The sequence below is a fragment of the Hyaena hyaena genome, unplaced genomic scaffold (genome assembly GCF_003009895.1).
Source record: "Hyaena hyaena isolate Hyena2069 unplaced genomic scaffold, ASM300989v1 scaffold_521, whole genome shotgun sequence".
In the NCBI taxonomy this organism is placed as follows: Eukaryota; Metazoa; Chordata; class Mammalia; order Carnivora; family Hyaenidae; genus Hyaena; species Hyaena hyaena.
In genome coordinates this window covers 1,090,829-1,106,942 of record NW_024081153.1, presented here as the reverse complement: position 1 = coordinate 1,106,942, position 16,114 = coordinate 1,090,829, and positions in this window count along the sequence as shown.

Below are 16,114 nucleotides of genomic sequence, written 5' to 3'. Positions count from 1 at the left end.
TATATTTGCCTTCCCACAGTCTGCCACAAAATTGAAATTCAAAGCATTTTTCCTTTGTCTTGTCACTTCTCTAAAAATTTATTTTTTGTTAAGATGCTAGATAAGCCCAAGTTCTAATCATCACTTTAAATTGCTCATGTGCTCTCACATGTATGCATAATTCACGTGTTAATAAACTTATGCTTGTTTTTCTCCTGTTAATCTGTCTTTTGCCATTTTAATTTACAGAGCCCCAACCAATGAACCTAAGATGGATAGAGGGAAAAAGAATTATTTTTCTCCTCCCTCACTGCTCACCAAATATTTTGGAAAATGAATGAGTCATTATTCCATTTTTCATATGAGGAAAGTAATAACAGAGAAGTAAAGTAACTTATGCAAAGTGACACAGTACATAACAGAGCCAGGATTTATACCCAGATCTGACTAATCTCAATCCTGTGCCCTTAGCTCCCATTGCCTACTTCATTAAAAATAATAATAATGGTGGGATGTCTGGGTGGCTCAGTTGGTTAAGCGTCCAACTTTTGATTTCAGTTCAGGTCATGATCTCACAGTTCCATGAGTTCGAGTCCCATGTCTGGCTCTGGGCTGATGGAGTGGAGCCTGCTTGAGATTCTTCCTCTTTCTCTGCTCTTTCCCTGCTCGCACTCTCTCTGTCTCTTTCAGAATAAATAAATAAGCTTAAAAAATAGTAATAATCAGTTCCTACTTTCTCAATATATAATGTCTCACAGTATGAATACAATTTTCTTCAACTAGCAAAATGATCCATCCTTAAATGGTTTCCTAGGAAATATTATGACATTGTGGAAGCTCATCCTTCCTGTCATCTCACTTCATGTTGTGCTTCCCTGTTTTCCCTCTGAGGACCTTCTCTGTGAGGCATATTCTTGGTTGGAGAAGTCTTTCAAGTACTCCCTCAACCGCCTCTGCCTAACCATATGATTGTCCTTGTGTTCCAGCCCCCCACACCAACTTACTTTGCCTCCAAAGGGTTAATGTTCCCTGCCCACAAGGTGTAATAACTATTTTCCTTTCCCTTCCTTCCCACGCTAGTTTCTCCCTGGTCTGGAAACGTGGCCCTTCCCACCTCTGAATACCCAAATTACAGTGTATTTTAGAGAAAACTCTCTGCCCCTCTGAAATCTTCCCTTCCTCCTGGCAGACCTCTGGTGGCTATATTCACATTTTACTATAGATAATTATCACTGTTTGAGGTCTCACAGCTGACCCCAATGACTCAAAACAACACATAAAGCCAAGATTCAGACCTGCAAAACATTTCCTCAATAGCTTGACATGAAACAAAGACAATCACACTGAGGCATTTGACCCAGGCTGCACGAGTCCATGGAAGTTAATTGTTTGGTGATTTCCTGTACTTAAGGGACAAATGCTTCCTTTTTCAACAATAGACTCACTAAAGCCTCAGTCAATGCGATGAAATTAGAGACTAAAAGGGCAGCCTATATTCAGATAACACTCAGTGGTAATTTAGGCTATGAGGTTTGCAGGATTGAAAGGCCATTCACAAAGGAACTACAGGCCCTCCCAGTGTAAGGATTCTTGATTATGGTTCTGAGTATTTCTGGAGGAGCTCTGGCCCTCCTACCAAGGACTCCTTCATTTTATTGCAACCCTTGGAGTTCAGAGCCTCTTTCTTACAAAAGGAGAGAAAGGTGGATGTGGGTAGTATGCAAGCATTAGCTCTCAAGGAAACCAAACTCCTAAGCATAACATAGGAGACTCATCATGAACTGGATTTTGACTACCCAAACATCTCTTTCTTCTGCCTCTACCTGACAAAGATGATCTCTTTGACCAACCTTTATTCAGATTCCTCTAAGCTCTCTTCTCAACTGGGCTTTGACCTTGGGCTTCAGTGTCCATTTTTGTTGGGCTCACATGGCCCAGTTTTAGCAAGAATCCTGCTAAGTCAGATTAGAGGGAATCCCCTACCCTAGATATTTGATCACTGCTGATATCTGGTCAAATTCTCCATCTATGTTCCCCCCCTCCCCAAATGATACCTGATTATTCTGGCTTACTTTCACCAAGAACTCTATTTGGTCACTTTAGCAAGATTATTCTGCTCTCCTAGTAATTTTCCATCTACTGACTGACATCCTCACCCCCACCTCATCCTTGGCTATGAATTCCCACTTTTCTTTATGTCCTATTTTTTAAAGTTTATTTACGTATTTTGAGAGAGAGAGAGAGAGAGAGAGAGAGAGTACATTTGCATTAGCAGTATAAGTGCAGAGAGAGAAGGATACTGAGAATCCCAAGCAAGTTCTGCTCGCAGAGTCTGACCTGAGGCTTGACCTCATGAACCAGGAAATCATGACCTGAGCCAAAATTAAGAAGACTTGGATGCTTAACCAACAGAGTCACCCAGGTGCCCTTCTTTATATTCTAACATGACCCCAATTTGATGCTGAGGTCTCTTTTCTTCTACTGTAATAGTTCCTAAGTAAAATCTGTTTTTACTAGTTTAACTACTGTCCAACTCTCATTTTTGTTTGATACACTCTCGTAGTGATACTGTGTTCCTCTCATACTGAAATATTTATTAATTACTTCTTAGAACATTTCTAGCTTTTCCAGACCTCCCTGCCTCTCCACTTGCCTAGGAATGTCTTTTTTCACTTCTCTGCCAGGCCACCTCCTAATCATTCTTCAAGACCCAGTTTACATCATTAATTAGCCAGGTCTCCTCCTTGCCGTTCCTAACGTCACTAGCACAGCTCAGGCCCTCAAAATTTCTTGGCTGGATGACTGCCAACAATCTACATTCTCCTGGTCTCCAGTTTTACACCTGTTCAAATTTATCTTCCATCCACCAACAAGAGTTTATTTAAAATACTAATTCGATCAGCTTATGTCTTGCCTGAATTCTTTTTTTTTTTAATTAAAAAAATGATTGTTATTCTGTCCTTAATCAGTGAGATATGTGCTGAGAAATACCAATATCATGACTGGTTTAGAAAGCTGCAGACTTTTGGGTTGCCTGGGTGGCTCAATCGGTTGAGTGTCCGACTTCAGCTCAGGTCATGATCTTTCGGTTCATGGGTTCAAGCCCCACATCGGGCTCTGTGCTCACAGCTCAGAGCCGGGAGCCTGTTTCGGATTCTGTGTCTCCCTCTCTATCTGACCCTTCCCTGCTCACACTGTCTCTCTCTCTCTCAGAAATAAATAAAAACATTACAAAATTAAAACAACAACAACAAAAAAGAAAGCTGCAGACTTGATTTCTCCAACATGCTCCGTCTCTCTAGTCTAGAGTATCCCTGACTCCTCTAGTGCAGACCAGGATCTCTAAATTGGTATTCCTCTGTCCTGTGTTCCGCCTTCCTTTCCATGGAAGAAGAGGAAGAGGATAGGAGGGTTTAGGAGAAGCAGCAACAGAAGAGTACAAAGAAAGGAAAAAGGAGGAGGGGGAAAGTATGTTGAGAGGAGAAAATGCTGGAGAGAGAAAATAGGCAAATACCTCTTAGAAAAGGAGCATCACACTTATTCTTTTAACTTCCTCTTCTCTTCTTGGCCTTCCTCTCCCTCTAAAACATCCAACAGTACTGAAGAGGTTCCCAGGTGAAAAGTCTTCTAGAATATACTTCTTTGCAAATACGAAGGTTCTTCTATAAACACTAACTGAGACACGGACCATCTAAATAAATGTGAGATTTGGGGAAAGCATATTCAGTTATCTAACAAATATTTATTGAGACCCTTTATGTGCCAGGCACTAAGCTAGGGAGCAGTGCTGAGTAAGATAGATAAAGGCCTTTGGGAGCTTTCATTAGCATTGAGCTCATCTATACCCTCATCTTTCATAATCTGTTAAAATAAATGTCCTCTCTTGAAATCATAGCAGTGATAAAATATGAGATTAAAGTATCTATCCCAAGGTTACATACAGGTAGGTGCTTAGTATAATTGCTTTGTAATGATAAAGTGATGATACTATTAAAACTCTAAGTATAGGCAGGGTAATTTCTTGAACTTCATAAGGCAAAGGAAAAAATAAATTTTTATCAAGAATATTAGAAAGCTATAAATCAAACAATTGGGACCTTCTAGATAGACAAATAGATGTATTTAACCTGTGAGTATGTTATCAGTGTTAATGAAGATACTTCTTTCTTGCTGCCGAGGTTTCCTCTATTTGACAGGAACCCATTGGTGTATATATGAGTATAATGCTTCTGATCTTCTGCCAACTCTGCACTCATTCCACCCTGGGGGTGATGTTGGAAAAAAGAAATTGGGCATGGACAGCTCAGCTTTTTCTTCTTGTAATACAGCTGAAAAGAGGAGCATGTATTATCTCCCTGCTCCTTCAGGGACAGGCCCTGCCCATGCTGGGGTTAGAGGAGGGGTCTCCCCAGTTCCTAGGTAGGTCTGAATAACTCTGGACTCAGTATTAGGAAGCTCACTTGCTCAGACATCAGCTCTTCAACTTAACCTTGATCTGTAATAAATGTGATTTTCTCTGCAAACAGACTATTTATTTATTTATGTATTTATTTGCAAACAGACTTTTTAGGGCAAAGCAGGTTAGACTCTTCTGTCTTTTAGCGCTTTTATGGTTTATACCATTTTTATTTTTTTTTAATTTTTTTTAATGTTTTATTTATTTCTAGGAGAGAGAGAGAGAGACAACGTGAGCAGGGGAGGGTCAGACAGAGAGGGAGTCACAGACTGAAACAGGCTCCAGGCTCTGAGCTGGCAGTCAGCACAGAGCCCGACGCGGGGCTCGAACCCACGAACCGCGAGATCATGACCTAAGCGAAAGTCGGACGCTTAACCGACTAAGCCACCCAGGCGCCCCGGTTTATACCATTTTTAAACAAAATCTACCCAATAGTAATGATACAAATAAAACTAGAACTGAAGAATGAAAACCAAAACAATTCTTTTGTGCTGATATGTGGAAACAGTGTGTTTTTGCAAAGCCCTAATGAGCAGTTTGTAGATTTTAAGAACTCCATGCTTCAGCATTCTGTTATGGAAAGTTCATACAAGGAGCCAGTCTAAGCAGAGATGGGAGTTCTTTTGGACTGGAGTGTTCACTCACAATGAAAGCCAAGATAATACATCAAGTGCATAATCTAAATGACTGAAAATATGTATCTGGTCAATCCAGACAACCAGGGATTCCTTAATTATTGCATGGTTTGAGTTTTGTCACTGACACAATAACATCAAGTGATTTGTTTTTCTATTCCTAAGCAGTATTGCTTAAATAAAATGATCTCCTATTAGTTCTTAGGGAATTAAGTTTTCGGACTGCTCTGTCCATTGCATTTGTGCAAAACTGATTTTTTTTTTAAGTGGCCTTTATGCCCATTGTGGAGCCCAATGCAGGGCTTCTACTAATGACCCTGAGATCAAGAAGTGTACTATGATCAAGAGCCAGACATTAACCAACTGAGCTAACGAGGTGCCACTGAAGTCTTTATTTCCCTGCTAAATCTCTTCTTTTGTGCTCTTACTCAGTAAATATTACTCACCATCATCCACCCAGGTACCCAAGTCAGAAACCTGCATATCATTTCTGGCATCATCCTGTCCCTCACCTTCCATAGCCAGTCTGAGTCAACTCTACCTTCTAATGACCTCTCACACTGGCCCACTACTTTTCATTTTCACTTCCACTACCTTAGTTCAGGTCCTTTTCTTTTTTACTGAAATATATTTTACACATAATATTGTATAAATTTAAGGTACACAGCATGTTTTTAATACATTTATATATTGTAATATGATTGCCATTGAAGCAAAATAAGCACTTCCATCATATTACATAATTATCTTTTCTTTTTAGTAGCTAGACTAATGAAATTTTAGTCTTTTGGCAAGTTTGATGATTATAAAACAATATTATTGTCTATATTCACTGTACTGTGCATTTTATCTCTGGGCCTTATTTACTACTTATTGTACTATTAATCAATACATAATTATATATCCTTAAACAACGTCTGTCCTGACCCCTCAACCTCCATCCCCTGTTAATCATTTTAGTCTCTGTTTTTACATGTTTGGCTTTCTAAAATTCCACATATAAGTGATATCATAGAATACTTGTCTTTCTCTGACTTATTTCACAGCATAATGTGCTCAGATTCCATCAGTGTTGTTGCACATGACAAAATGTCCCTCTTACTCATGGTTGAATAATATTCCATTGTAAATGTTCACTGCATTTTCTTCATCTTTACATCTATACCTCTACACTTAAGTTGTTTCCATATCTTGGCTATTGTAAATAATGCTACAATGAACATGGTGGTGCAGATTTCTCTTCGAGTTAGTGTTTTCATTTTCTTTGGATAAATACCCAGAAGTGAAATTGCTGGATCATATGGTAGTTCTATTTTTAATTTTTTGAGGAACCTCTCTACTGTTTTTCATAGAGGCTGCACCACTTTACATTCCCATCAACAGTGCACAAGGATTCCCCTTTCTCTACATTCTCTCCAATATTCGTTATCTCTTGACTTCTTGACTGTAGCCATTCCAGTAGATGTGAGATATTATCTCAGTGTGGTTTCAGTCTACACTTCCCTGATGATTAGTGATGTTGAGTGTCTTTTCATGTACCTGTTGAACATTTGGATGACTTCTTTGGAAAAATGTCTATTTAGTTCTACCCATTAAAAAATGTTTTTTAATATTTATTTATCTTTGAAAGAGATAAATAGAGAGAGAGGAGAAGGAGGAGCAGAGAAAGAGAGGCAGACACAGAATCTAAAGCAGGGTCCAGGCTCTAAGCTGCCAGCAAAGAGCCTGATGTGAGGCTTGAACCCACAAACCATGAGATCATGACCCAAGCTGGAGTTGGACGCTTAACCAACTGAGCTACTCAGGCAGCCCCCTCTTCTACCCATTTTTTAATTGGGTTTTTTTTTTTTTTTTATTACTGAGTTGTCTGAGTCCTTTATGTATTTTGGACATTAACTGCTTATCCTATATACAGCTTATAAAATATTTCTCACATTCTTTAGGTTGTCTTTTCATTTTGTTAATTGTTTATTTTGCTATATAAAAGCTTTTAAGCTTTAGGTAGCCCCATTTGTTGACTATTGCTTTTTGTTTTTTGTGCTTTTAGTGTCATATCCAAAAAAATCATTGCCAAAAGCAATGTCAAAGAGCTTCTTCCCTACATTTTCTGCTAGGAGTTTTATAGTATTTGGTCTTACGTTTAGGTCTGTGATTCATTTTGAGATAATTTTAGTAGGTGCTATGAAATAGGGTTCCAAGTCATTGCTATATATATATGCTTATCTAGTTTTCCCGGCACCATATGTTGAAGCAATTATTCTTTCCTCATCAGCTTCCTTGTCATATATCAGTTGACCATATAAGCAAGAGTTTAATTCTGGGCTCTCTATTCTATTCTATTGGGCTGTGTATCCATTTTTGTGCCAGTACCATACTATTTTTATTACTGTACCTTCATCGTAGAGTTTGAAACCAAGAAGTGTGATACCTCCAGCTTTGTTCTTTTTCCTAAGGATTGCTTTGGCTATGCTGTGTCTTTTGTGGTTTCATATACACTTTAGGATTGTTTTCTTTTCTGTTCTGTTCTTTTCCTTTCATTTCTATGAAGAATGCCATTGGTATTTTGATGGCGATTGTGTTGAATCTGTAGATGCTTTGGGGTCCTTTATATTTCTTACTTAGCATGATGGGAAACTGTGTGTTGTTTCTAGGAAACTTTATTCTCCCCTTTATTTATGGTAATAAGCCCCTGTTTTTAAATGAGGCATATGGCCTCACAGAATAAAACCTACATTTCTTAGTTATCTTTACACTAGGCAATGGTCAGGTGTCTAAATTCTGTGGAAATTCCAGGTCATACACTTAACTGTTCTGTATCTCAGCCTTTAATGCATATGTAGCAAAGGTGAACCATCTTGGAACATATAGACGAGGGCAGCACCTGAGAATCCATAGTAAGGAACTGCTGCCCGACCAGCTCTAGATTGCTTATGCCCAGACTAAGTGAGTAAAAAACTTTAATATCATGCACACTGCTTTTGAGGCACCTGGGTGGCTCAGTCGATTGAGCATCTGACTCTTGATTTTGGCTCAGGTCATGATCCCAGAGTCATGAGATTGAATCCTCCATAGGGCTCTATGCTGAGCATCGAGTCTCTTAAGATTCTCTATCACGAAAGAAAGAAAGAAAGAAAGAGAGAAAGAGAGAAAGAGAGAAAGAGAGAAAGAGAGAAAGAGAGAAAGAGAGAAAGAGAGAAAGGAGAAAAGAAAAAGAAAAAAGAAAGGAAAAAAAAGATTCTCTCTCTCCCTCTGCCCCTCCCCCACTGGTGCTCACTCACTTGCACATCTCTCTGTCAAAATAACTAACTAACTAACTAAATAAATAAATATAAATAATGCATACTGCTTTTATTTGTGTTTCTATTACAGGAACTACATCTATAGAGTAATATCTTGGATTAACACAACAACGTTTTGATTAGTCTTTCCATCTCTACTTTTAACTTCTCTTCAATCTGTTTTCTTCATTAAAGTCGGAATAATTGTTGTAGAATTCACATTTGATCGGATTATTCCCTGCCATCCTCCATTTTCCATATCATTTCTTTCAGTGTGTGCTTTATATTCCTCAGCCTAGCATACCACACCCTTCATGAACCGGCCTCTGCTCTATCTCCAGTCTCACTTCTTATCTTTCCCTACCTTATATGCCAAGCTCAAATCACATAGAACCATCTGCAGTTTCATAGAATAAGCCAAGCTTTCATACCTCAGTGTATAAACATACTGTTTATTCTGCCTGGAACACTTATTCCCCACACTCAGTAGTTTCTCTGTCTGGCTAGTTTCTACTTCTAGGTCACCCCTTCCTGGAAGCTTTTCTTGGCCACCTAAGAATTGGTTATAGTCCTCTCTTATGTATTCCTGAAGTATTCTGTGCATACTTTTGTCAAAGAATTTCCCGTTTACTTGTCTACTTCCTTCCCCCACCCCTCCCCTATCAACTTCCTGGAGGGCAAGGGTTATTTTCTCATTAATAGCGTATCACTATGCCCTGGCACAAACCTTGGCACAAAGTAGCTCTCAAAAGATATTTATTCAGTGAGCAAATAGGTCAATGAATGAAAGGAACCATGAAGTCATGGAAATAACATTTGAATGAAATATAGAGACTTGAGTTTTGTACCTGGTTATGACACTTCTTGGATGGTTTTAGTTGAAATCATTTCATTCCACTTCAGCTGAGTCAGATAAATTCTCAGGTTCCTCCCAGGTCTATGATTTACAAATACATTATATAGGGAAAAGTAACAGTATACAAATGTATAGAGCTGACAACCACTGCCTACGTAATTCTTATATAAAAAATATACTTTGAAGAAATATGCCAAATAAAAGCAAACTTTTATAGCCATATTTAAGTTCTTTCTACTTATAGATTTTAAACTATTTTTGTAGAATCAATTATTTTCATGAAATCTTTCAGAAATATCTGTTATAATCTCTGTTTGAGAAGTAGAGAATATTAAATTTACTGATACTGGGGGTATCAGTACCAACTGGCTAGCTCAGTTGGAAGAGCATGTGACCCTTGATCTCAGTATCATGAGTTCAAGCCCCATGTTGGGTGTAGATATTATATTACCAAATAAATTTGGTGATATTAGGTAATTTATTAAAAAGCCAGCAGCAGAGACAGAAGCAGAGTCAGAATCTGATTCAGAATTGTCTTGATAGAATATCCCACCTATTGTAAAACAAGGCAGTATTATTCTGGAGCTAAACCAGTAAAGAAAGCAATGAACTTTAAAACAAATTGCAGATAGATAAAAATAGCAAATACCAAAAGTAAGGTATGAGATAACATTCTATTTTTTGAATCACATAATTATGGGATTTGGCAGCATTTTTAAGGGGGGTAATCATTTACTCTTCCCCTACCATTAAGCAAGGCTACTCCGAGTAGTCCCCAAATAGAGCAAGTTATGCAATTGCTTAAAATGCTTTGAAAAAGACTGTTCTACAACTCTTTTTCATACTTGTCCCAGTGTCACATGATGCTGATAACAGAGAATTTTTATTTACCTTAATGCTCATCTGGTTTCATCACTTTTATTCTATAGCTGAGGAAAAAGAGGCTCCAAATGGTTGTGATTTGGTCAAAGTCACATAGTAAGATTGTGGCAGAGCAGGAACTAGTCTCCTCCAGTCTTTTCTGATTTCCAGCCCCCTGCTCCAACTGTATCAAGGACTGTGGCTTTCTGCACCTTCCCCATTTCACTCTCTGTGTCTCTTGGTAAATTTTTAATATACCCCCTAGCTCCCCAGCCAAGGCCTTATCTCTTAGTTCACAGATTGAACCAGTTTCCTAGTTGTGGTAGCCAGGATTCTAAGACGGCCTCCCAAATCCCTGCCTCTGATGTACATGTTCCGTATAAGTGCTCCCCCAGCTCCAAAATGTGTGGGCAGGACCTGTGGATACAATGAGATACTTGCTCCTTTGACAGGTTACATAATATGACAAAATGTATGATGATGGTTATGTAGTGATAAGAAACAAATATACCAGCGTCACAGGGTCATATTTAGTAAGACAACGGAATGCTATTGGAATGTAGCTCCCTCAGTTTCTCTTATTTCTACCTCTCTGCTACATGGTTTTCCATCCTTTTCTTTCCTCCTGAGGGAGCAGATGAAAGATACTTCTTCCTCTCAATGTTATTTTTAAAAGTGTCTCTCAGGGGTGCCTGGGTGGCTCAGTTGGTTTAGCATCTGACTCATGATCTCAGCTCAGGTCTTGATCTCAGTGTGGTGAGTTCAAGTCCTGCATTGAGCTCCATGCTGGGTGTGAAGCCTACTTAAAAAAATAGTGCCTCTCATATTACCAATTTTGTCTCTCCTCTTGGTCATTCCCCACAACCAGGAAACTTTGTTTGTTTGTTTTTTTTAATTTTTAAAATTTATTTCTGAGAGAGAGAGACAGCGTGAGCAGGGGAGGGTCAGAGAGAGAGCAAGATACAGAATGCGAAGCGGGCTCCAGGCTCTGAGCTAACTGTCAGTACAGACCCCGATGCGGGGCTCGAACCCACGAAGCGTGAGATCATGACCTGAGCTGAAGTCAGTGAAGTCAGATACTTAACCGACTGAGCCACCCAGGTGCCCTTTACAGCTAGCAAACATGTAGAGTTTCCTATCCAGCATAAACTTTCTTTTTTGTTTTAATATTTTGTTTTTATTAAGTAATCTTAAATTTTAAATATCTCTACATCCAAGATATCTGACATGGGGTTCAAACTTACAACCTTGAGATCAAGCCACCCACGGAGCCAGCCAGGTGCTCCTTCCCTGCAGCATGACCTTTCCATGACTCCAACTCCTTTTTAACTTCGGTGCTTCTTCCTTTCTCTGTGTCACGTGTCAGACCTGCTTGTTCCAGATCTACCCTACTGTTCCTAAAGAACACTGGGCTGGGCTGGGCCCACATCCAGAACAAATAACCAGCAGGTTTCAGATCCCAGCTCACTGAAGTGAAATTAGAATGACATGGTAGGGCACCACAGACACTGACATTGACCTAGCCCTTGTTTCAACGTTTTCTCTATTTGCTTTCTTTTCTTAACCTGGCTGCTTAAGCCTTCCAGTCTAGCTACATGATAGATTCATTCTCTGAGCTTTCAACTCTTTCATTTCTCTCCAATCAGCAGGTTGTCGTCTCTCCTCTGACATCATGCTAATTTGAGACTTTTTTTTCCAACTTAACAAAGAATGCAACAAACCCCCATGTCCCCATCACCCAGCTTCAAAACTTACCAACATAAGCCCATGTTGGATTATGATTTTGTGTGTGCATGTTTTGTACATCACATTAAATCCACCATCTTAACCATTATTAAACAATTTTTTTTTTACCATCTTAACCATTTTTAAGTGTAAAGTTTGTCAGTGTTAAATTTATTCACATAGTTATGCAACAGATCTCTGGAACTTTTTCATCTTTTTTTTTTTAAGTTTATTTATTTATTTTGAGAGAGAGCGAGAGCAGGAGCAGGGAACTGGCAGAGACAGAATCCTAAGCAGGCTTCGCAGTGACAGCTCAGGTCCTGATGTGGGGTTCAAATCCATGAACCATGAGATCATGACCTGAGACAAAACCAAAAGTCAGACGCTCAATCGATTGAGCCACCCAGGTGCCTCTGGAACTTTTTCATCTTTTAATACTGAAACTCTGTATTCACTAAACACCAATCATTTTGAATTATTTTTAAAGCAATCCCAGACCTTATATCATTTCATTCATAAACACTCCAGTGCATATTTTTAACGAATAAAGGACTCTCTCTTTCTCTCTTTTTTTGTACAACCATAAACCCTTATCACACTTTTTTTAAGTAAAAAAAATTTTTAAGTGTTTATTTTTTAAAGAGACAGAGACAGAGCGTGAGTGGAGGAGGGGCAGAGAGAGAGAGAAAGAAGAAGCCACAGAATCCAAGGTAGGCTCCAGGCTGAGCTGTGGGCACAGAGCTCAAGACAGGGCTCGAACCCGTGAACCACAAGATCATGACCTGAGCAGAAGTCGGAGGCTTAACTGACTGAGCCACCCAGGCGCCCCAAAACCCTTAAACACTTAAATCCAGGTTTCAACAGGAAACGGATAACACATTCAAAATAACTTTAGGAGGGTTTATTTAAAGGTTGTGTCTATAGGGGAACCACAGATATGGTGCAGTAACCTAGGGTAAGTGGCTAGGTTGGTACTACCTACAGGGCTGTAGGGATAATGAAAGAAAGTGATTACCAGAATCTAAGAGTCTATAGAGTTGGCTGCTCTGAGAGAAACAAATAACTGTCCAAGGGAGACAGTAAGCAAGAGGTGTTCTTGTAAGGAGGGATTCAGGGGAATAGTTTGCTGATATTACTCTCCTCCCTCCCTATTTCTCTTACCACTATTTTTCATTGGTCAAGTCCATCTAATAGTTAAAGGCATGGGTGCCCTGCTGATATAGTCCATATAGTGCCAGCCTTCTGGAGCAGAGAGCAGGGTAGAAAGTGGATTGGAGGAACAAATGGGAGATACCCAGAAAATAATAATTTTTGGGGTGCCTATTGGCTCAGTGGATTGAGCGACCGACTGTTGGTTTCAATTCTGGTCATAATCTCACAGTTAGTGAGAATCCCACATCTGCTTGGGATTCTCTTTCTCTCTCTGTACCTCCCCTGCTTGTGTTGTCTCTGTCTCTCTCAAAATAAATAAATAAAACTTTAAAAAAAAAAAAGAAAGAAAATAATAATTTCTAATGTCATTTAATTCCCAGCCAGGGATTGAAATTTGTTGTCTTCTAATGTCTTTTATTTTACAGTTAGTTTATTTTCTTTAACTCCCTAAACCCCACACATTGTATTTGGGTTGGAAGGTGTGATAGTTAATTTTATGTGTTTTAAGTGTCAATTTCACTGGGCCAGATGGTGCCCAGATATTTGATAGAACACTCTTATGGATGTTTCTGGATAAGTTTAATATTTAAATCAATAGACTGAGTAAAACAGATTGCCCTCCCTAACATGGGTGGACCTCATCCTATCAGTTTAAGGCCTGAATAGAACAGAAGGCTGATTTACCCCTGAATAAGAGAGAATTCCTTCTGTTGAATGGTCTCTGACCTGGAATAGAAGTTGTTTCCTACTTTCAAACAACTCAAAATGAAATATTAGCTCTTTTGGATCTTGAATCTGCTGACCTTCAGAGTGGAACTACACTATCAGCTTTCTCGGTTCTGAGGCCTTCTGACCTAGACTGAACTACATCATTCACTCTCCTGGGTACGCAGCTTGCCAATTGCACGTCTTGGGACGTGTCAGTCTCTATAATGTGTGAACCAATTCTTTATAATAAATCTCTCTCCCTCTCTCTCTCTTATTCTCTTTTTCTGGAGAATTCTGACCATTATAGTATGCTCCTTAAGTCTATTTTAGTTGATTTTTTTAAAAAAATTATCTATTTAAGTAATCTCTACATCCAACATGGGGCTCAAACCCATGACCTCAAGATCAAGAGTTGCATGCTCTTCTGAGTCAGACTGGTGCCCCTTATTCCATTTTTTAATGACAGCTTTATTGAGATATGTGATATAATAAGAAATATATATTTAGGTTTTGTCCCTGGTTCCTGACACAGAATTTCTAAAATCCTTGGAATTTTCTTTTTTCTTTTTTCTTTTTAAGTAGGCTTCATGCCCAGCTCAGAGTGCAGTGCAGGGCTTGGACTCACAACCCTGAAATCAAGACCTAAGCTGAGATCAAGAGTCGAAGTTTGGGGTGCTTGAGTGGCTTAGTCAGTTAGGCATGGACTTCAGTTTGAGCCCTGAGACAGGCTGTGTGCTGACAGCTCAGACCCTGGAGCCTGCTTTGGATTCTGTGTCTCCCTCTCTCTGCCCCTCCCCTGCTCACATTCTGCCTCTCTCTCTCTCTATCTCTCTCTCTCTGTCTCTCTCAAAATAAATAAACATTAAACAAAAAAAGGCATATACTTAACTGACTGAGCCACCAGATAGCCCTAAAATCTTCGGAATTTTCTGAGTAATAGAGGAGAGCATTGTTTTTATTCAAAAAAGCTCCTTTCAACCATGTCTGAGTTTATGCTAATGAGGTGACTATCTGTGGGCCCCTGGATGACTACAGGATGGGACTTGTTGCTAAGAGGAACCAACCATGTGTTTTGAGGGTTGGAACTTTTAGTCCTACCCACAGACCTCTACGAAGTGGAGGGGCTGGATATTGAGTTTAGTCAACAACAGCCAATGATTTAATCAACCATGCCTACCTAATGGAACATTCATAAAAAGCCATACATGATTGGATTTGGAGACTTTTTGAGTTGACAGAAGCATTCATGTACTAGGAGACCAGTGGACCCCAACTCTAAGCAAAGCTCCTGTGATGAGACTCTTCTGCACCCTGTCCTAAGTACCTCTTCATTTGGCTGTTTATTTGTATCCTTTATAGTAATTAATGTTAGTAAGTAAAGTGTCTTGAGCTTTGTGAGCAATTCTAGCAAATTACTGAACTTGGGGAGGATATTGTACAAACACTGACGTTATAGCTGATTGCTTAGAAGTGCAGGTGGTAATCTGTGACTTGCAACTGGCATCTGAGGTAGAGACAGTCTTGTGGGATTGAGCCCATAACCTGTGGGGTCTCTGCAAACTCTGGGCAGTGCCAGAATTTAAATGAACTGTAAGACACACGGCTGGTGTCTGGAGAGTTGGAGAATTGGTTGGTGTCGGGGGAAGAAACTCCATACATTTGATGTCAGAGCCTTGTGAGTAAAAACCAGCTCAAGATACAGTTCATATTTCATACAACTCACCCTTTTATAGTGTATAATTTATAACTCTTAGGATACTCACAGGTTGTGCAACCATGACAATTAATATTAGAACATTTTCTTTTTTTTTTTAATGTTTATTATTGAAACAGAAAAACACAGCACGAGTGGGGGAGGGGCAGACAGAGTGAGGGAGACACAGAATCTGCGCTGTTAGCACAGAGCCCAACATGAGGCTTGAACCCACGAACCGTGAGATCATGACCTGAGCCAAAGTCAAATAGTTAACTGACTGAGTTACCCAGGCGCCCCAATATTAGAACATTTTCATCATCCCCCAAAGAAGCCTTGTACTCATTAGCAGTCATTTCCCATTCTCCTTTTCTCTCTCCCCTTGGAAGCCACTAATGTACTTTCTGTCTCCATGGATTTGGACATTTATTCTGGACATTTCATATAAATGGGATCATACAACTTGTGGCCTTTGTGTTTGGCTCCTCTCACTTAGCATAAAGTTTTCTAGGTCCATCCATAATGTAGCCTGTATCAGTACTTTCTTTGTTTTTATTACCAAATAATATTCCATTATATGGATACGTGACATTTATCCATTCGGTTGATGGACATTTGGGTTATTTCCATTTTTTGACTATTATGAATAATGCTGCTATAAATATTCCTGTGAAAGTTTTGTGTAGACATAGTCTTCATTTCTCTTGGGTATATTCCTAGGAATTGAATTGTTGGGGGTGCCTGGGTGTCTCAGATGGTTAAGAGTCTGAC